At 35.9% G+C, this 22,025-nt stretch overlaps 1 protein-coding gene across 45 annotated transcripts in view; it reads left to right on the forward strand.

Annotated features, from left to right (window-relative positions):
- RBFOX1 (RNA binding fox-1 homolog 1) overlaps positions 1-22,025 on the forward strand; it is a 908,679-nt gene that overhangs the window by 581,255 nt on the left and 305,399 nt on the right. For 3 of the 45 annotated variants that reach the window (XM_063342879.1, XM_063342839.1, XM_063342842.1), the window contains one exon: positions 16,939-17,004. The exons of the other annotated variants lie outside the window; for them this stretch is intronic. The gene's annotated coding sequence lies outside the window, so the exon portion shown is untranslated. The remainder of the gene's footprint in view (positions 1-16,938; positions 17,005-22,025) is intronic. 45 annotated transcript variants of the gene reach the window in all.

Genomic DNA, 22,025 nt, shown 5'->3' on the forward strand with positions numbered 1-22,025 from the left:
TTTAAACTGCACCTTTCAGCATCACTTTTCTTGGAGTTAGGTGGAGGATCCTCAGAAAACAAATATATGACATAAGAAAAAGAAAAGTACAACAATTTTAATACATGTAGGGAAATACAGAATTTGTCTTTAGCTGTGATTGGCGTATAATAAGTAATGACTGCTTTTTTCTTTTTGTTTTACCATTAACAATATGAATTTGTAATTTTGCAACAATGAATGGCTTTCCAAACTTGAGCAACTTGTACTTTGTGTTTTTCTTACATTAACGTTATTTCAAAAGGACACTGCAATGCATACTTTTATTGAGCAATAAGAGTAAATCTTTTCAATGAAGCAGTAAGATTGGATGTATTTATTTTTGTTTCTGCATTTTAAAAAATGTCATTTATGCAGCTTGAGTTTTAGAAAGCAATTTTCATTGTATCAAAGTGAGCCATGGACTCACTGTGGATTGGAATTTTGCCCAAAGTGGGGAGAACATAGTATTTTTAACTATATCATCATGTAGAGTGGCCATGAAACATTATGGGAAGTTAGAGAGAATACAACGAACAGAATAATAATAGAACATTACATTTCCATGTGTGGCATGTGAAAATGTATCAACAAGGTGTTTCAACTGCTTTTTAGACATTTTACTTTTTAATGTCTTAAAATCCAAAAAAATTTGATTTAGCACAAAGCACTGTACGTAACAGTTCAAAATATAAGTAAGAATCAGTTTTTACTGTAACAATTGAGGATCTCTATGGGGAAGAAAAAGACAAAATAAAAGGAACATTAATCCACAGATACAATGTATAAAAACTGTTCCATAGAGCAAAAAAAAATCCAAACCTGAAGTTTTATTTTCATCTCATGTGATTATTTATAAACTTGCCTGATAGTTGTCTGAATACCAAATACATTTGCTCTGACCTCTGTGAAAGCTGACCCTCAGCCTGGCCAGCCAACTTCTGTGGTGGCATGGAAGTGGCCTTATATTCAGCTGTGTGTAAATACTTCCTTGTTGCATCGTGCTGTAGTTTTTGTTTTCTTATCTTCCTTGCATCTTACGTTATTCATCTCAGTGCTGATATGTTCTGGTTGGCAACTTGCCTGTATGTTCTGTTGGAGTCCTTTGCAGCTTCAATGTTTCTTCAAAAACTAGTCTCTAATTATTCAGGATACAGTCTTGATGCATCTACCATTAAATAAAAGATTACTTCAGTTCTTTGGAGGTGTAGATGCCATTCTGTCAAATCACAGGCCTTTCGTGCACCTGACTTCAGTGAGGGTAAAGCTTCCCCTTTCTTTTTTGACTTAAGATACGTGTTTTGGTTGATTGTTTGGGGTTTTTTTGTTGTTTTGTTTTTTTTCTTTTAAATCCACGTCATGGTATGTAGTTCGCCAAACATACCTACTATTGACAGTTAAGAATGGCTAATGCAGTTAGCTCATTACTGTCTTTTCATTGAGAAAAGCATTAAGCAACTGTTCTGGGGTTAAAATGAGTTTAATGGAATAAGCACAGACCCCCACCCCCATTCTCCGAGTCTAATTTTGAATTATGCTGTGAAAGATGTGTATAACTGGTTTTTGCAGTTCCTCCTCTCCATTCTGACAGGAGAACCTACTGGATCAAATACAGCACTATGCTAGTCTGCTTTCCATTTTGTGTCTGGTTTGGAGTTTGGCACAGTGACCTTAGATATGCACTTAACAGAATAGAGGTATTTCAGTAGCAAAATTCTGCCTTGCAAGGTCCAATAAGTAAGTGTGGTGTTCTTTTTTCAGAAAGGATATAAACATATCATTAAAAAAAACCACCACAAAACAAACAAAAAAAAAAACCCCAACACCTCCACCCCCCAAACATGATGTTATGCTCCAAGAGTAGCTTTAAATAGCTTTCTGTGAAAGTGGAAGAATGTTTTGGGAACAATTTTGCAAAATGCTGTTTTAGGAATACTACTAAGTATTTTCATTAATGACATGAATACAAAATACATTTTAAAAACTCCCAAAGAATATCAATCTGAAAGGACCTGCAAGGCTACCTTTAGTATTAAAAATTACCTCGATGAGTTGGAGACTGAACAGAATGCAGTTTACAAAGGGCAAATTAAAAGGTCTATATTTAAAAATATTGAGCTGTGAAAACAGAAATGCATAACGACTGTGTAGGTAAGTAATTTGCAGTACAGTGATTTTAGCTTCTAGTAAATGAGAAGTTAAACATATTAAAGATATAATGCTGTTGCAGAAAAGGCATACGCATGCCATACTTTTATATAAAAACAGAATAAACATCAGTAAGGCCTATGAAACCATACTCTTGAAAAACTCAGCATTTGTAAAGCTTCAGCTGCAAGGCAATATTCTGGGAACAGTGGTTCAAGAATCGGCTTAATCAGTGGAAGTACTGAGGAGAGTAATATGAAGCATCAGAACTCTGGAGTATGTGACCTATAGGAAAAAGCTGGGGAAAAGAAGCCTGAGCAAGGCTCACGTGTCCTCACATACATAAAAAGCAGCTGCAAATAAGGAAGTAATCAACTTTTTCTCTATTCACTGTGCAGTAGTCTTACTTTGCTGCAATGTCAGTTTAGGATCATCATCAGGAGGAACTTACTAATGGAAGAGCAGTTGAAAACTGGACAGAGTTGCTTAGAAAGGCAGTGAAATCTCTAGTGCTCAAAGTTTACAGAAACATTTTAGACAAAAGTTGGCAGGTGTAGCTTTTCCTGGAAGCTGGGGTAGAGAAAGGCATTGAACAGCCTGGTCTAGTGCGAGTGTGAGGCATCCCTGCCCAGCGCAAGGGGCTTAGAACTAGATGATCTTTAAGGTCCCTTCCAACCCGAACTATTCTGTGAGAGTGAGAGGGGCAACCAAATGGTCTGTCTAGATCAGTTGTGTTTCTGTATTATTTTCATACCTCACACATATTGAGGACACTGATGATTTTTAATGGCTCTTGAGAAAGTATTCTCCTTGTGCTTGATAACCTTGTTTTGTTTTGTCTATTGCTAACACATTTTGCAGTAAATAAAAATAACTTGACGTGATATCTTTTTCAAATATAGTAGCAATTACTTGCTTTTATTACATATATTTCTTTCAATTTAGAAACTAAAAGGTAAAAAGCTTATTTAGAGGTCTGGTTATTTAATACAGTATATTAATTTATTAATAACAAGCAAGATGATGTATGAGTTCTTGGAACAAGAATCAGAATTCCAACTTCGAGCACTGTTTCATAGGCATGAACTGTTTAGTCCCTAGGGCATGCTTGCAAAGGGTCTTTATTCATTTAGCACTTCCTGTTGGTTCTTTCCCAAAATCCAGAGCACTTTGTTCTCCTTCCCTCCAAGCTGGAAATAAAATTTTATGGTCATGGTTGAGGAAGGGGGCATGGCACAGTACAAATAGGCACAACTTAGTGCGCATATGTCCAAATACAGGGTATTGCTTTAGGCTTTTAGACCTGCGGGGGCTTAACAGAGAGTGCCAGATGCATCCCAGTTATATGCCATTGAAGACATCATCTAGAAGGAAAACAGGAGCGGATGTAAGAGAGAGAGAGAGGTGATCTGTCCATATTAAAATGCGTAGTCTTAGCATAATAATTGAAATGCGCGAGAAGTAGTATGCCTTTCATAGTGCTGATGTCCATGTAGCATTTTTCTTTCACTTATATTGAACAGAATATATATCACTGTTTAAACCTTTTTATATCTCTGTAGGAAGGAAAATTACTTAGGCATGTTGTGCATGAATGACATTAATCCGAATGACTGCATGTGTAATACTGGGGCTTTGCTTTCACTCAGCCTTGGTGACCAGATAGATCTGCAGCTATGTACTAACTTTCATTCCAGCCCACTGCTTACTAACACAATGAATATGAACTAGCTTTGAATCCTTTCCGGTCTGTACAGTACCACAGCTAATAATAACTTTGACTCAATTCTAGGACTGAGAAGTGGGGTGTCTGCATACCTACTGCCCACAGTCCAGCGTTGGACCGTGGAATTGCGTTAGTATGTGCAACATTTTTTGTCACTGACCAAGATACAAACATAATATCACAAACTGAAGTTTTTATGTGATAAAAAGAGCAGAGAAGGGGAAACAGCGGAGAAGTGACTGAGTCATAACAAACTGTATCACTTGGCTGCAAGCAAGTAATTATTAAAAAAAATATAACTTAAAATCATATATGTAGCAAAAAAGAATGTAGCCCATCAGGGGGGATTTCACCATTTCAATAGAGCCTTGCAATATGAGTTCCATGTAATGTGGTCCAGAAGGGATAATGCAGTTCTTGGGTGTGTAAGCAACTGGCTTCTTACATGGAGTTATTTTATTCAGACTGCTTGAGTTCTGTTGGGTAGTGTGTCCAGAGGTCATACATGATATGACAAGAAGAATGTTTATAAATTGCAAAGTTAGAGAAACTCCATGAAATGACCAGTGCTTGAAATGAACTTGACAGTGAAAGATCTGGAGACATCATATGATTTAAAGAAAAGAAAGCTTTTAGATTGACTTGACCAGAGTTAATAAGTAGTGATTTGTTCCCAATTCATACATGTTTACCAAGGAACATAGCTGCGATAACAGAGGTTTCTTCAGTTGAACAAACAAAAGTGGTACAGCAGCCAATACCCAGAAATCAAACCTAGACAACTTAAGGTTACAACATTTTGTCACTGAGAGAAATTAAGCATTGATGCGACTTTCTGGAGAGTTACTTCTGCCTTTCTGGGAATTTTGGGGTTTTGTTTTTCCCAAAGCATATGCTCTATTTTGGACAAGAGTTGATATCTTATCTTTTGTATTATATGTGAAATCAAATGATCATTTTAGCCTTACAAGCTCTGGATTACACAGTTGTGGATATTTAGCGTAATTATGTCATTGAAAATATTTGATAAGGCTGATGGTATGTGGGAATAGGTAAGCTGTATTGAGTTCCTTTTTTTTTTAGGATGTTTTTGTTTGGTTTAAATTGGGATAGAACATAAGGAAACAAAGTCTAACGCTGTAGAATTGAGAAGTGTAGAAATGCAGTAACTGCATGAGAATACTTATGTGCCAGATGCTGAACATAAAACATTCTTCACTGAAGTATAAAATCTGACAGGGAAATGTAGCTGCTGACAAAGAGTGTTTTATCTGCGTGACAGAGAAAAAATTATCCATATGGAAGAGAAAAAAAATATCCATCAGCTACCTTTGGTATATAAGCTTTCAGTTTTGATGAATTCTGGCTAAAATGACCATAAATCTCTTTTTTAAAGAGTTTCCCTTCTCTCCCTCACACACACTTTCCATGAGGTATGCGATTCTTCTAAAACTTCCATGTAGTATTTTTTACAGTTTCTATTTAGTATCACCATAGTCAAATTTCCAAGAAATTGTACAGCCCCATTTCTTAATTCAAAGTCAGTATTTTATACAGAAATAACAAGTAAGAACTACACAGGAAATGCAAGGGAAATAGCTACCACTGTATGATACGCTCTTGAAGTGTCATCTACTTTTAGGGAGAAATAGGAACAAGTGCCTCATTTTAAAACCTGCTTTCAAAACTTGTTGCTAAAGTGATATTATTCCAGCCAGCTGCTGCAGTTCTATAGAATAAATGCAGTTAAGGTTCAAACTTTTCCCAAGTATTTCTTTTATTCCTAAGTCTTGTTTCAGTTATAGAATAGTAGATGTGGCTGTTCAATTGTGTTCTTGTGGTCCGTGTTCAATTTCTATGTGCCTTTGCAAAACTACTTCCTGATGAAGCTAAGGAGTAATAATGTAGTAAAAGTTTCATGATCCATGCTTGTCATAGCTTTTCCAAACTGACTGGAAGCAAGAAAGGGTAAGAACTGAAGAATTCATTGTAGGCTTTATGGCAGTAAGAGCAAAGAAATAGAGTATTTGTAAACTACTTTTGAACTACAAAGGAGGGGGGCTTAACAATCAGACAGGAAGGGAAGAACAAATGCCTAGAGACAAGGTTGTTGGGAACAGGGCAGAACATAGACCTGGACAGGAGTGAGGTGTCTGGCAAATAATGGGGGGGATATAAGCAGATCTGTAGCACTGAGCAGGAGTCTAAGAATGGTGCCTTGAGTCCAGGTGAGAAGAGAAGGAGGATCCTGAGAGTACTGACTTGAAGAATTGAAGCCAGGAAAGAATTTGAGTTCAAGAGAGTTTATGTGTATGGGAGAAGTCAGTTAAAACTTGATGGAAGAGGAGAAAGGGGAGCAAAAGATGAAGAGAAACTGAGTGAGGAGAAGACAGTGGCAGCAGGGAGTTAGTGATGCTAGGAGAATACTGTTACAAGAAGGAAAGAGGGAGAGGTCAAATATGTAAAGAAGGAGAATAAGAAAGCATGAGTACAAGATGACTTAATCTGTTAGTTCTGCTATGCTACACTATTTCATTCATACAAGCAAACAATGAATCATAGTATCTCTGGAGGTATGAAGAGACGAGTATGGAAGGAGGTACATAAAGAAATGTATTTATTAAAAGTATGAATATATTGTAGTTTGGGAGCGTCCTGTTGGTCCAACCGTTGGGCCATGTAGATGCACAGGAAGATGCAGTCTATGTACTAGCAAAATCCTGCCTAAGAGAAATAACATACTAATATAATAGGCATTAGGAAAGTAGAGGAGGAAAGCAGAAACAAAACTGGCAAGAGAGATGTTCTAAGGCTCAACAGGATGTCTGGATTCAGAGCTAAACAGGCAAGACAATTTGTCACCTGCAGTTCTTTCTCACCCGTCTCACTGGATGGTAGGTCTTCTCACAAGCGGTTAGATTTTTTCATCGGTGGCAAGAACATTTGATAAGGAATAGGCATATTTGTTCCAGTTTTGTGAAATCACCGTAAGGTGTATGCTCCCCTAGAGTGAATGTCCCTTTCATCCTATCCCTGTTATTGCCTTGGCTAGAATCATGTGAAAGATGAATGCTTTCAATGTACAGATAAATTTCTTTTTTACATGTTATGTTAAGTTTTAAGCCTACTCTAGGAAACATTTTTAAATACCTTTTTCTCTTTTTATTACTTGATCTCACTGCAAAAAAATAGTTTAAGGAGATCCCAAATAATTTATAGGGAGAGAAGTATCAAAGGAAATGAGCTAGATCATAGATTGGAAAGTAAATTCAGTTGCTTGGGGGGGCGGGGTATTTTTGTTGTTGTTATTGTTGGGGGTTTTTGTCTTTTTTGTTTGTTTTTTGTTTTGTTTTTAAATCCTTCAAATACAGGCATTAGCAATGCGAATCTTTCTACCAGACATGAGACGTCTGTGGTGGGAAACAAGCACCTACATCTGTGACTTTTGTCTGCAGCATTTACAGCCTCAGTGGCAACTTGAAAGCTTCTCTAGTTGTGATTTACAAGAATGTAAGATGGGAACTTCTTCATGTATTTCATTTATAGTTTGTTATGCTTTACATCTCTTAAAATAGGGAATTGTGCTTAGCATTTCAGAATCTCCAGAAAGAAGTAAAGTAGGTTATCATATACATTATTTTTTACTTAAGTCTCCATCTCCAGGCAGTCTCCCCAGGGTAGTTAAATGCTGTGTGCTGTATCTGAAGTCACTGATATCTGAATGAGGGTGGGTTGTTTTTTTTTGGGGGGGGGGGGGGGGGGGAGAAAAGCTAGGTGTCACTCTTTTAGCAACCTTTGTAGTTATTAAATAGAAACAGGCTGAAGGCATCCAGAAAAATTTCATGTCTGGTTTTGTTGTGCTCATGGTCTTTTTCATCTTTTTGTCTTTAGTGAGCTATCAAGCAGTGATTGATTTCTGTATACTTGTTGGGATGAGATCAGTAAATCATATGAAAATGGTCTTAGGAACAAAACCATTTCATGTGGACAAGAGGTCCTTCTCTCATTCTTTGTGTCCTATGAAGTTATAGTGTTTCCAGATCCATTATCTGTGCATTGTATGGAGATTTATTTACTTTCAACAGCAAAGTTGATCTTGTTTATTTCAGTAAGTGCTTGCTTTAGATGGCATCCAAAAGAGATAAGGAGGAAAAAAGCTGCTTTTTGAAATAAATATTGTATTCTGACCATTGCTAGCCTTCATTATCCACTTTTTATAAACTGGAGTTTGCTGGCTTTTTGTCAGCCTCATTGCAAAGCTTTGTTAATACACCACCATGAAAATGAAAGTTTCATACACATTGACATAATTAACGAAGAGGCAAGCAGCATGCTCTACCAATTAACACCACAGGGAAAAGTAAAATTGGCTTCCTTTTTGCATGTTGTGCCAAAGTTAAGAACTGTAACACACAGCAAATAAATAGAGATCCTTTTAATGAGCTGCAAGATTGAGCTGAATAACTCTGGAAGGATGTTGTGTAAACATTGCCAACTATTTAGAGTGTTAAGAGTAATTGATGAGCTTAGTTAAAAGTTAGGGGTTGTGGGGGCTGTCAAAGAATGGAAATAGTGCTTGTTAATAAATAAATTTTAATTTCAATGCAGCTATTAGGCATGTTAAAGAATATAACAAGCACTTTAAAACAAATATGAAAAAAAAGAAACAGTGTAGTGCTTGCTACTCGACTAACAAGTTTGTCAGAATTGATTTTTTCAACTGAGTATTTCTGTACTTAGTATTTACTCATAATGAAAACTTGACTAATTGTTCTCTGATGCTGGTTCTCAATAGCCCAGCCATCTGGCAACATAAGACATCACTCAACCTTGATTTTTTCCAACTGTCCCAGAAGTCCTATGACAAGGAAGTAAACAGGTGAAATTGTTCTGTGATTAATGTGAAGCGTTCTGTTTATCTTGAGACACAAGCGTAGAAAATTCAGAGCAGTTCAGGTTAAAACTCTTTTCAAAACATATTTTCATTAAACAGACTTGTCCTAAAAACCTTATTAGTAAGAATTAGTAAGAATGAGTTTTCAAAACATACTGGAAGTTAGAAGGCTTGATTCAGAGCTGGCATCATTTAGTTGATAATGGGTCAGAGTCTATGTATGATAACAGAAATGTAATTTTGAGTGTTCAGTGGCACCAGCTAACTTAATCTCTCTCTTTTACAGAATCATAGAATGTGTTGGATTGGAAGGGACCTTTAAAGGTCATCTAGTCCAACCCCCCTGCAGCGAGCAGGGACATCTTCAACTAGATCAGGTTGCTCAGAGCCTCATCAAGCCTGGCCTTGAAGGTGTCCAGGGATGGGGCCTCCACCACCTCTCTGGGCAACCTGTGCCAGTGCCTCACCACCCTCAGTGTAAAGAACTTCGTCCTAATGTCTAATCTAAACCTGCCCTGCTCTAGTTTAAAACCATTGCCCTTCGTCCTATTGCTACAGGCCCTTGCAAACAGCCCCTCTCCACCTTTCTTGTAGGCCCCCTTCAGGTACTGGAAGGCCACTAGAAGGTCTCCCCAGAGCCTTCTAGCAAATAAGCAATTAGTCTTTTAAGCAAATCAAACATCTCCTTTGCTTTCTGTCCATTCTAAATAATTTTAATTTTGACAATAATCAGTTTGTACAATTTTATTGTAGCCCTATTGTATTGTATTAGGTCAGACACAGCTTAACATTGCATGTTGTATACAAGCCAGTCACCAAGATTGGTGATGTATGAGCATCTGCACCTTGGCATCTTAAATACATCTTAAAATATGTCAAAATTGTAATTAGGGAAGAAAAACACAGTAAAGCTAAAAGTAATAATTAGAAGCTAATAAAGATTATGCTAGACTTGCTAAACAATTGACCTTCTAAATGGTCATATCTGCTGTTAGAGTAATTTCCACAACAGAGAATTGCATGTCCCTTCACTTTGTATGTTAAAGGTGATACCAGAGGCACCCAATAACTGTACGACTATGAATATTATATGCAAACACAAGAAACATGTATTACTGAGTAGTTAGTTAACTACTAGTTACAAAAGGAAGATTAAAAGACATAATAAATGTCGGAGTATTGTAAGACTCAAAAATAATGTTGAACCTCCGAAAGTTATTTGTTTAGAAAATAAGAATGGTAATGAAAAAGATCCCCACCTTGCAAATATTTTTCACTAAATCTTGAGTCTTCAGCTGCTGGAAGATTGGATTTCTACTACCTAATGACTTGTCTAGTGAGGAAGGTGCATTTCTGAATATTTTTTTTCTTTCAGTGATTTGTATTTATGTTTCATTTCCTCAGTAAGTGGTCAATCTTAGTTCAACCAGGTCTTGTTTTTCATTTTCCATTCTTTTCCTACTTCAGCTCTGCATCTGTTGTTTTAGTCTTTAGCCTCTCATAATTCCAACCTCTAATCATCCTTTGTATTCTTATGTACCTTTATATTGTCTAATCTTTTTCTAACATATGTTTTATCTTAACCTGCCATGGATCAGTAAAAGGTGTTCTCCTCCTCTGCCCTCTAAATTTTAGTTACTTCATTTTTCTCCCCTTTAACAGTTGTCCTACTTATGTCCTTCAAATGTTTAATGGACTCTGTTCTGTCCTTAGTGATGGGCCAAGTCTCAGTTGTGACGGTGTTCAGGACTTCCTGGCTGTTCTCAGTTGATCTGATGGCTGTCATCCTTTCTTCTCAGCCAGCTGGCTGTAACTCTGTCTCCACTGTGGCTGTTGCTACCACTAGCATACCAGTGTCTCTTCTTTCCCAAGTGTCTAAATATTCTGATTCCTCTCTTTTGACATAATGTACTCTCTTTCTGCCTTTCTGCCACTCTTTCCGTGGTCCTACTGCCTTCTTCTGCAGCCCAATAGAATAACTTCGACAACGTCTATAAATCACAATGGCAACTACTGAGTTCCAGCAGGGGAGATGAGCATGGGAGTAGTAGGAGAGAGATAGATAGGACAAAAGCCTTCATAAGGAGGAAAATACTTTATTGGCTTATTCTGTGTATGATAGTATCTTTGCCTTCAGCTTCAGAAAAGCCTTTACTCTCTTTAATGCTTCACTTTTCCGTATATGTAAAGAGACGGAATATTGTTTAAGTATGTTAATAAATTTGTTTGTCTTCAGATTGTACGAAATTTCTTTGTTGAAGCTGGCCAATGATAAAATATAATTAATAACTCATTAACAGTAGTCACTAAAACTACAACGTACAATGAGCATGTTAAAGACAGATGATCATAATTTCTGTGATAGAAAACTGGAATGATGTGGAGATCTTTAACGCTGAAATGCATGCATTCACATCTTGTATAGCAAGTGTATTTCTGGTCACCCATATGTCCAATAGGTAGAAACAGAGAAGGTAGTGAGAAAGAATGTGACAGGAATAACAAAAAGTGCAAAATAGCTTCTATTGGATGAAAGCTTAAATAGATTAGGATTCTTGAGCTTGGAATAATGACAGCTAAGTGGAAAGAGAGGCCTATACAATCAGCAATGCTTCAAAGAAGATGGAATGTTTTCGCAGTACGAGAATTAGTACTCAATGATATTGTCAGTCAGCAAGTTCAATATTAGCAAAACAAAGTTTTTGTTTTTTTTTTTTTCACATGGGCCATAATTGCAGAACTTAACAGTTTATTTGGGCTTAAATAGGATGGATCAAATAGTGGCAGGTATATACAGTGATCTGTATACAAGTTCTAGCTCAGGAGGGTCAGAAGCCACTGACAGCAGGATTATATTTTGAAGACAGGTGCAGTGTTCCACATAGCATTTCTAACATTTGTTCCTAACCGTTTGCTACTATGATTCTGGACTAGATGAGCCTTTTCTCTTAGGCAGTATGATAATTCTTATGTATTAAAAATATGTATGAACTAGATGTTGTTGTTACAAAACTGTCATGATCAATAAGGGCTAATTAAACAATTGTAAAGTTCAAAATCCAATGAAAGAACATCTTTGTGTGTTTTACATTTGTATGCTATGAATTAAGTTTCTGCAAATAAATATGAGGTACTTAGGGTGGACAGGTTAGAGCTTATTAATTACGTAGCTTTGTACATATAAGCAATATATATGCCAGCTCCAATCACTAATAAATCCTTCAGCTTTGAGGGTTTTCCTGTTCATTTCAACTGAAGTGTTAGTGTATGTGACAGGCCATGGTTCTGTCAGAACTAATTGTCCCCCTTGAAAAGCTGGCAGCACAGGGAAGTGACAACTTAATGGAAGCTAAAGCACTCTAATGGCAGTGCCTGGTGAAAGCCAGGGATAGTCATCCATAGCATTTGCCCTGGCTTTTGAAAATGTCTCTTTGCATTTCTGGTTGTGTGCACGATATTGGAGCTTTACTGGAGTCGCATTTACAGGTATTATTAAATGAAATCCGACTCAGTAAAACACTTGTTTGTTGATAGAGTTTATCGCGCTGAGGTCAGACCATCTAACGTTGTGATCATATTGCATGTGCTCCAAAGTACTGCAGTATTGCTCATTTTAGGATCCTTAATTTTAGATGTTGCATAAACCCATTTCATATATATAAAATAAATAAAAATATAAACATTTCATCCTACTGTTCACATGAGCGCATAAATATTTTTAGTAAGATATGAACGGAGTGTGTGTTTAATTGAATGGATGAAAACATAATTTAAGTATAGTTGTTTACAGGTGAACAATGTATAGATTATTTCTAGTGCCGTTTATTAGTACTAGGAATTAAAAGTTGTGTTGAGCTGATGGATAAAATTAGTGTACCAAGATTAATTTATGTTGTTTTAATCTATTTTTAGATGACATTGGTGTATGCTAACGTATTTATTTGTAAATAAATAAAAGCCAGTCATTTACATTCATTAAATTTGTGAATTCTGTTATAAATATCCAGAGAGAATATTTTAATTTTAATTACATTTTAATATTTTAATAACTTTTTATATATTAAATGTTGGGTATTCCATTTAGATTATTGCCTTCTTACAGGGGTTACAAGCAAATAATTGCCTTGTTTCTCGTTTTCTTGGTGGCTTTTGGGCTCAACCAGAATAGCGATGGCTTTCAGTAGAACAGTATTTCTTCATCTTGTAATAAAATCGCATGTATGTTTTTACAGGTTGTAATTAGCAAGTTAGATTTTTTTTAAAAGAAAGTGATGCATATTAATATCATTACTAAGAGTTAGTAAAATTAATCAGTACTACACCATTTATCCAAGTTCACAGAAAGAGAACAGGAGAAAGCAGACAAAGAGGAATTCAGAATTAAAAAAGAGAAAGCCCAGCGACTGGTTTAAATTAAAAACAAACAACCAAAAGAAATCAAGCAAAATCTTTCCTGTATGCTTACTTTCACAATGATTTTATTTACAATTGTGACGTTCACATTTTTTAGCATGTAACAATTATTTTAGTGAAGGAAGGGTGAATGATAAACAGACACTATTTCTTTAATGTTGTTCTTGACGCCAATCTGTTTCTTTTCCTCCTTCCCCTCTTTTCAGCCATCTTAAGAAACATATGCTGACCTTACAAAACTCTGCATTCCATATTAAATGAGAGGATATCTGGGTTTGATGCATGCTTTTAACTAGTAAAAATGAAGTTCTAAAACTTTTTTAAAATTGCTTACATATTGTTTCTGAAGTGTACCTTCAACAGCTCTGTGGGTACAGAAGATATCTGCATTATCATTCCTTCATTTGTAAGCACCAGAATCCAAAGGTGAAGCTACTGATAAAGGCATTTCTTACAGCTTTATTGTGGATAATTATATTCAATTATTTACTTGTATCTTAGATAAATTTATGCATCACAATGCAATTGGAGCTAAGCAGTAAAGTGTCCAGTGCTACAATTTGTGGTTCTGAAGTGGGGAAAAGTACGTAGGTATTGTCATGTGATGTTTTGCATCTTAGTTCATACAGAAATGTTTACAAATGGCGGCATATTTAGAGGACATGCTTGCTTGATTCACAGATGTCGGTGGGATTGCAGGATATAGGACCCATTGATGTAACTAACAAAGTCTAAAGGCAAGAAGAGACAAATATGTCACTGAAAGAATTTCAGAATTGGAAAAGGTCAATAGAGCAAGGACAAGAAAGAGGGATAGCAGAACATAAAGGAGAAAAGAATGGGGAGGTTTTAGAAGTCTACAGTTTAGATAGATACTGAGAATGGAAATCAAGAAAGATAGATGCCTTGTAAGGATAAGGTGCCACAAGTAGATCCTGTTGTCATAGAATGCCTTGAACTGCACCAAGTGCCTATAAATCAAATACATTTTCTTCATACCTCAGAGAACTTACAATTCCCTTTAAAAGGCTACATACTTAAAACATTTCTCCTTTTAAAAGATGAATACTATCATTTTTTCAGGTAACATACCCTATCTGCTTTGCCCTCTCTAAATTAATGCTTCATCTCAGATGACTAAACAAAAAATCTGTTTATTTTTTAATAATCTTCCTGATGTTCTTTTTATCTTGAGTGGTCATCCAAAATTTCTCAAGGCGTTGTGTTTTTCTTTCATTAGGAGATAAATTGAAAATAGAGACGTCTGCTTCTTTGACTCTCTTCTATTAATGAAAAAGGTACAAAGTCATATTTTGATGAAAACAAGAGGAATCAAAAATTATCAGAGGATAATTTTTTGTTCACAGATAGTAGCTCCTTATAGGCAATCATCAGCCCACAATCCTCTCCCTACCTTTTCCCAGGGGTAAAATTTCTGAAACGAACTTTACTTTTTTGCATTTCCTTGGCTCCTCCTCTTGCAGGTTCTCTGTGATTTGTGCCTTCCCCCCCACCTGCCCAGTACCACACTGTAACAAAACAGTTCTAGCAGAACCCATTTGTTTACCTTTATTTTGGCAGTGACCGCTACCTATGTTTGGGTTGGGACCACTCTTCTTTTGGGTCTATTTGGATTAAGTTTTGGTATTTTTAAGGATTTTCTTGAGTTAAGTGTGAAGCTATGGCTTATAGTTACCATTGACCAGATAGTTTATAATAACTGATATTAATGTATTTTTGCTATAAAATTATGTCAGAATGGCTCATTCTTACTTACATATTCTCCTGGAGTAAGTCCCACTAAGTATACTTCAAGTAGAGAAGCTGCACTTTTCTGTATATTCAGTGACTGTGATTTTTATATTACATTACTTTTCAGTTTCTTAACAGAAATGTTCTCTATTGGAAACTGTTTCCTTAACACACAGAATTAATAAGAGCTCATACAATCTTTGCTTCACTTAAATTGGAAATTTCAATTCTGTTTTACTTTGTAGTGCAGTGCTCTGTTGCAAGTTCATGCATTTTTAATCTTCAATGGTGACCACAGGATCTGCATAATGCACAGCTTTTGACAGTTTTGCATTTATTGTTTTCAGACATTAAGGAACATCGTCAAGGTTGATGGTCCAAAGTTAAAACATTCTTTTAGAAAAAAATTGGATAGAAGTCTGTTACGCTGTCATTAAAGAAATTCTTTGATTTAACTAAACAATCATCAACTCTAACAGGACAGCATTACATTGCCAGCCCTTCAGGTAGTGGTATGGTATCACCAACCCCACTGCATCTTCCCCCACAAATGGAAGGAAGTTACTTTTGGGTTTCAGCTGTAAGAGTGCACATGCACTAGTGGCCTTTTATCTCAGCTGACATGCTTTCTTCTGAGGAGAAAGCAAGGTCTCTGAAGACAGACTTGTTTATTTGAAGCACATTGCTCTACACAGAACACGATTGTCATGCACGAGGCCCCAAAACAGAGATGGTGACAGAGAAGGACAATATTATGAACTCACCTACTAGCAGTTGCAGTGAGTTTGTTGCACTTACACTGATGGCAGGTCACCTTATGTAAGAAAGAGTTGGTCTAATAAAATAGTACCATCTAGTTTTATACATGCTGATGTTTTTTCAAGAGGTGTTGGAGACTGGAGTAATTTTGTAACAGAGGAAGCGTTTTGACAGCTTCTTTTGCTTTGAAATTATCAGGTCCTCAATACTGTGTGAAATATTATCACCGTTGATAAATTACTGAGCACAATATTTTCTTCAGGTAAGAATTTCATCTTCCAGTGTGATGGATGTGTCTCCCATCTAACACTGGGTGCACCGAGCTCCTTTAAGAGCCAGAGGTTCAAAAGCTGTGTTTTGCCACTTTTATTTTGCAGTTGGTTGAAATAATCAGTTTTCTCCTCCTTTTAAGTACTTCTTTTGACTGAATTGGTAGTATTAGAGAAAATATAGATCGAATATAACTTTATTTTCCCCTAAACTTAACCAGACTTAATTGTGATTTACAGATTTACACACATATATGTCTTTGTATATGTGGCTGGTTTTCCTTTTAAAGCTAACAGACAATTCACTGTATTGATGAGCTTTGTGTTTTCAGCTGAAGATTAATTCATGCATTTCAATGATATTTTATTTTAATTTCTTTTAACTGGCTGAAGGCAGCAAACCACGATCTTCACTGTCTTCACTATTGCCCTTTACAGAAAGCTACTGATAGATGTAAGGGTTTTTTCTCATACATACATATGTGCGTGTGTCTATACATACATATATGCAAATTACTCTTCAAATCTGTGTCCAAATTAATTGTTAATTTGACATATTTTTAATTGACAAAATTTATATTCTGTGAAACAGTACCAAGTTCACATGCACACAAAAAATGGAATATTTGTCTGCATGCTGTGATTCAAGTGAGAATAGGATTTTTCTGTTCACACCTACAGCTGCTTCCCTCATACCTGTGTTGTCCCAGCTTTAAGAAGCAGTTTGCTTTCAATTTATGCAGTATAAATACTGTGCCTCATGCACAGAGTATATTCACATGTGTAGAAGAGTCTTTTTTAATTTGTATAAAATATCATACATATTTGCTAAGTTGTAAGAATTTTAGATCACTTCAGGAAAAATCTGGACCCTGGAGAGGTATCAGATTTTGTTGGAACTGGGACAAGTGTGAATTGTGCACAATAATTACTTAGTTCATCTCTGGGCTACTTTTTAGGTGTTGTGAAGGAAAAAAGCAAGAGGAGGTATAGTTGCAGTCAGAGGTCAATGTAAAGAAGTCCAGGTAAATCAAAATTATTCTACACTGTAACTAACTTGCGCTTCTCCCTTTGCCTTGTCCTTTTTCTCCCCCACTAGTTTTTGTTTGCACTAACCTTTTCATACCTTCTTCGCTTATTTCTAGTGTTGCTAATCCAAGGTAACCACATGTAGTTTAGCATGTATAAATACCAGGCATAAATGCTTAAGCTGGAAAAGTCTGATGGAAGCTTACAGCGTTCTACAGCTTCTTCCTTGCCTCCGAAATTCTGAAAGGCAGATAAAACATCAGAAATCTCTTGGTTAGGTTTGTATAGGGTCTGTAAGAATTGCTGAAACAATTGCAAAGGTGATGTGGTATCATCCTAACTTGCATGCGTAATGAGGAAACTGTTTGGACAGGAACCTACCAGTGTCAATAATATGCCTCATTCTGTTTACATGAAACAAATTTGTAATTTACACAGAAAACTAATGGAGTCTCTGGTGTCTTGCAGATTTCTTTGGCTTTATCTCCTATGTATAATTAATGTAAGCAAGAGAGTGAATGAGCACTTTTCTGTAGGAGTCAATAGGCAAGTATGTTTGGAAAATGAATGAACTGCTAAGATTAATTGCAAGGCTACCCGCATGAATATCCTGTTGAGAGATTCAGAAGGAAACGCCAACCCTTTTATATCCGAAGGATTTCTTTATTAAAAGTTGTTCATAATCTAAATAACATTAGATATCAGATTGGACTGAAGATAATGCTTTATTGTGAATGTATTAGTCTTAACAATTGTAAGCTATTAATTACTGTAAGAGAATAATTCATATGAATATTGATCTTAATTTACTCAGCTAGCTTGTTAGTATTCTGCATAATGATGGCCAATTCCAATAATAATTAGAAAAATGCATTTTCTAAAATCTACAGTGGTTGACTAGTCAGCAGAAAGATTTAAATGAAAGTGTTGTGTGAACGACTTCTTGGAAAAAAACGAAAAATCTCTTAGATGGGAATATGGTACGGTTAAGGTCTTTTGGTTTTGCTTTGCATTTTTCTAGTAATTTTAGAGATCGTATATCTTTTGAGTCCAGATTTTTATTCCTGTTTATTTTAGCAAAGTGCTGTTTATCAATATTTTGCCAGTATTTTTAAAAGGATTTCCTGAAGGGAAGAAATAGTATGTGCTGTTTGGGGTTTTTTGTGTGTGCGTGTTTGGTTTTTTGGTGGTTTTTTTTTTTGTTTGTTTGTTTGTTTTTCTGGCTAAGTTTTAGGAATGTTTTGTATCTATTGGTTAATTCTGTCTACAGACCTCTGTTGTTGTTTTGACTGCCACTAATGTAAAATCTGATAATATTGATCTGAATTGTGAAGCCAGTTTTATGAATGGTAGATAGGAACAAGGAAGTGCAAGAAGGAAAATCCTCAAAGGGAAGAAGTTGTCAGCATATCCTATGTTCAAGTTCAGACAGAGGTTTTTTTCTTTACCATTTTAGCATGGAATCAATGGGGAATGCATAATTTTTTAGATGTGTCTGAGACTGCACAGCAAATGGTCACCAATAAGATTCTCAGCTGCCACACAATCTGGCATAGCTCCTTTCTGCTCCACAGCTCTCAGTTGCATTCAGCCCACTGTCAATGTGATGCCACTTTTTGGCTCCTTGCCCATCTGTTTTAGTAATTACTGTCATATAAAGTGATATTTTTAAACTAGAAACCATGTTGTTGTGAGATAAGCCCGTTGGAGTTACCTTTTGTGATGTGTTAAAGCAGTTTATTGACTTGTTACTTTAAAACACAAATGTTGCATCAACATTTCCTGCAGTATATAGAGAAGGATACAATGATTTTTTTTTGAACACTAGATAACAGATTATAATGAAATACAATCAAACTTTCAAAATGGTTCCTTTTAGTCACTGTAATGGTACTTTCAGAGTTTTAGGGTGGTTTTTTTTGTTTTTTTTTTTTTGTTTTGTTTTTTTTTGTTGTTTTTTTTTTTTTTTTTTAAATCACAAAAGGAAACAGTGTCCTTGAATAAAGTATTTATATTAATAAGTTTTGGCAGTCATTTTTTAAGTGTAAAATATACAAAGAAGTGGTTTGCCCTATCCAAATTATCCATTAGCACAGTAGGACTATCCTAAATTACAGCATTACAAAGGTCAGCTAAAGTACAAAGATCTCAGGAGGATGAAGAGCAGTTTTATTCTTAAAGAAATTGCATAGAATCAAAGGTGAGTTAAAGGAACTGCGGCATCCAGGAGCAGACAACATCCTATTATCAACTTAACCCATTAACAAACCCAGAGGCAATGGCAAAGAAGCCAAGACAAATGTCAGCGGAGCGTGCCAAAGAGCCAGATGCCATCACTGGAAAATTACTTCCACAGCTTGGCATCTGTGCCTTCCGCATGTCGTCCGAAGAGGAAGAAAAGCTGGGCAAATGTGATTGTTTTGGGGTGTGTATAGAGCATGTTTCCCTCTCTTCCCTTTACCTTTCTTCGAAGCAGTGTTCTTGGCTAACTTGCATCAGGCGTATTAGTAACAAGTTTAGAAAGGACACAGGCATTTCTGTGCACATGGATGTATGTATAAAAATGTGTATCTGTTTACATTTGGGCAGGATGGAACAGAAAAAGGGGGAGAGCAGGGAATGAGGCAAAAGAATAGAGCAAAGTAAAACCAGAGCAACACATAATAGCATTATGAAAAGAAATGTTTACCTTTATAATTCTTGCAGTGTTTCTTTATTTCAATAGTGAAACTTCAATAATTTCTCTAACTTTTCTGAAGTCAGATCTCCTCTGTAAATCAAACAATTTTTTGATATGTTCTCTTTGCAATGATGTTCCTCATAGCAGGTTCAAAGAAGTAACATTTGCAAATTTAATTTTTACAATTTAAACAATTATTTTATGTGATTATTTGTATCATTCTGTTATACATGGATAATATATCTAGATATGCACCCACATATTATATGATTGCTTCTTTTTAAATTGTAGGAATAATTTTTGTCCATGTTGTCAGCAGTCAGACTTTTCTTAGTAGGCCTAACCATTCTAAACTATTAGAAAAAGTGCCTGCAATAATTTGAGTGACTCCAGTGACTGTGGGGCCACTGGAATCTGTATACTGTACCTAGTAACTGGTAATCTTTTATGGTTGACTAGTAGCTAGCTATATATGTATATAAGGTGTATTATATTCAAATGGTCACACGTGTGTGGATTAGGTGAGGGGATGAACACTGTGACTTTGGATAATTTTAATCTTTTCTGCTTTCATGTTCTGTGGAAACATTTGTGAGATACAGAGATCTTGTGAACAGTCAAAATCCTTTGTTTAAAAGTGAAAATAGAACAGTAGTAAATATGAAATAAAAGTGTTAATTCAGGGAAAACTCTTTAAAGTTATATTAATTAGAAAGACAGAGACAATTTGAAGTGAACTATAGAGTTAAAATGTATTTTCCAAAGCTTAAAAAAGCTCACAGAAAATTGTTTTTATGATTCAGCTGTCAAACATGGTTGCAAAAACCCAATTTAAGGCAGACAATAAAGGTTTTTGATGAACACTCGTTCAATGTGCTACCCCATTGACAGAGCAAGCCTTCTTTTTTGTATGATAGTGCTGGATTCTGAAATGAAACACAGTAGGTAGGAGGAAGCTGAAAAGACTTCAGAAGCTATCATCTGTCTCAGAAAGAAAGGATTTTTTCCCCACTTTAAGTTTCAGTATCCTATGTCTTTCATGCATTCAGTACATACTAAAGCTGTTAAAAAGATATCAGTGTCAAAGCATGAGGAATTATAAGAAAGAGCAAAGTTGTGGTTACAGTTGGTCTGGACAAAAGAGGATTATTGTTTTTTGAGTTCTTACTTAAAACCTTCAGGTCCATTTTTTTAGGTTCTGAAATCATGGCTGAGGACAAGAACTAACAAGATATAATTATCAATATCATTTACATTTAAGCAGCAGTGGGGTTTTAAAATTTTTAATAAATTATAAAGAATTTGACAGGATGATAGAATTGGCACTGTGCAATTTAAGGTTTCTCTATCATAAGAGATCCATATGCCTAGATCTTCATAGTTCTTTCGGAGTTAAATCTTCAGATGCCATGTCCTAGAATAAAGTCTTTATCATTTGTATTTGAAATTCCAAGTGTGTCATCACTGAAATATTTCAGCTTGCTAGTATTACATTTGACTTTATTCTTTCTTCATTGCTTGTTCTTCTCCTTATTATAGATGGTCTAAATTTTTCTTCTCTTCACCTTTTTACACTTCAATGCTTCACAGACTTCACTACCAAAACCTTGCCACATAAACTGAATACACTTTTTCTTTTTAAATTTTCTTGATGCATCCATATATATTTTATTTAACTTACAACAACATAGGCAGTGCAGGTTCTGACTATCAGGAGGAGTAGCTGTTGCTGAATTCTTAAAGATTTAAAAGCACCGTACCACAGAGGCTTGAATAATTTGATATGTGTTTGGTAATTTATAAAAGCTAAGTCACTGGTTATTCCAACACTCAGTAACAGATTCAGAGTTTTAATATTATGGAATCACAGAATAACGGAGGATGGAAGGGACCTCTGGAGATTGTTGAATCCACCCCTGCTGCACAAAGCAGGATCAGATACATTGAGTAGCATGTACATAGGGACCGGGTTTTGGGTATCTCCAAAAACAGAGACTCCACAACCTGCGTGGAAACACTGTTCCAACGTTTGATAGATCCTTCTCCCAATAAAAAGGGTTTTCTTATGTTTAAATGAGATGTCCTGTTTGTCAGTCTGTGCCTATTGCCTCTTCTAATTTGCCTGTACAGCAGTGAGAAGTGTCTGGCTCCGTCTTCTTTATTCTCTTCCATCGGATATTTATGCACATTGGTACAATCCGCCCGAGCCTTCTCTTTTCATGGCTAAACAGTCTCAGTTGTCTCAGCCCCTCCTTGTTTGTCAGATGCTCCATTCCCTTAATCGTCTTTCTGTCCCTTTGCTGGACTCGTGCCAGCATGCCCATTTCTCTCTCTTGC

This window comes from Chroicocephalus ridibundus, chromosome 8, assembly GCF_963924245.1.
Source record: "Chroicocephalus ridibundus chromosome 8, bChrRid1.1, whole genome shotgun sequence".
NCBI lineage: Eukaryota > Metazoa > Chordata > Aves > Charadriiformes > Laridae > Chroicocephalus > Chroicocephalus ridibundus.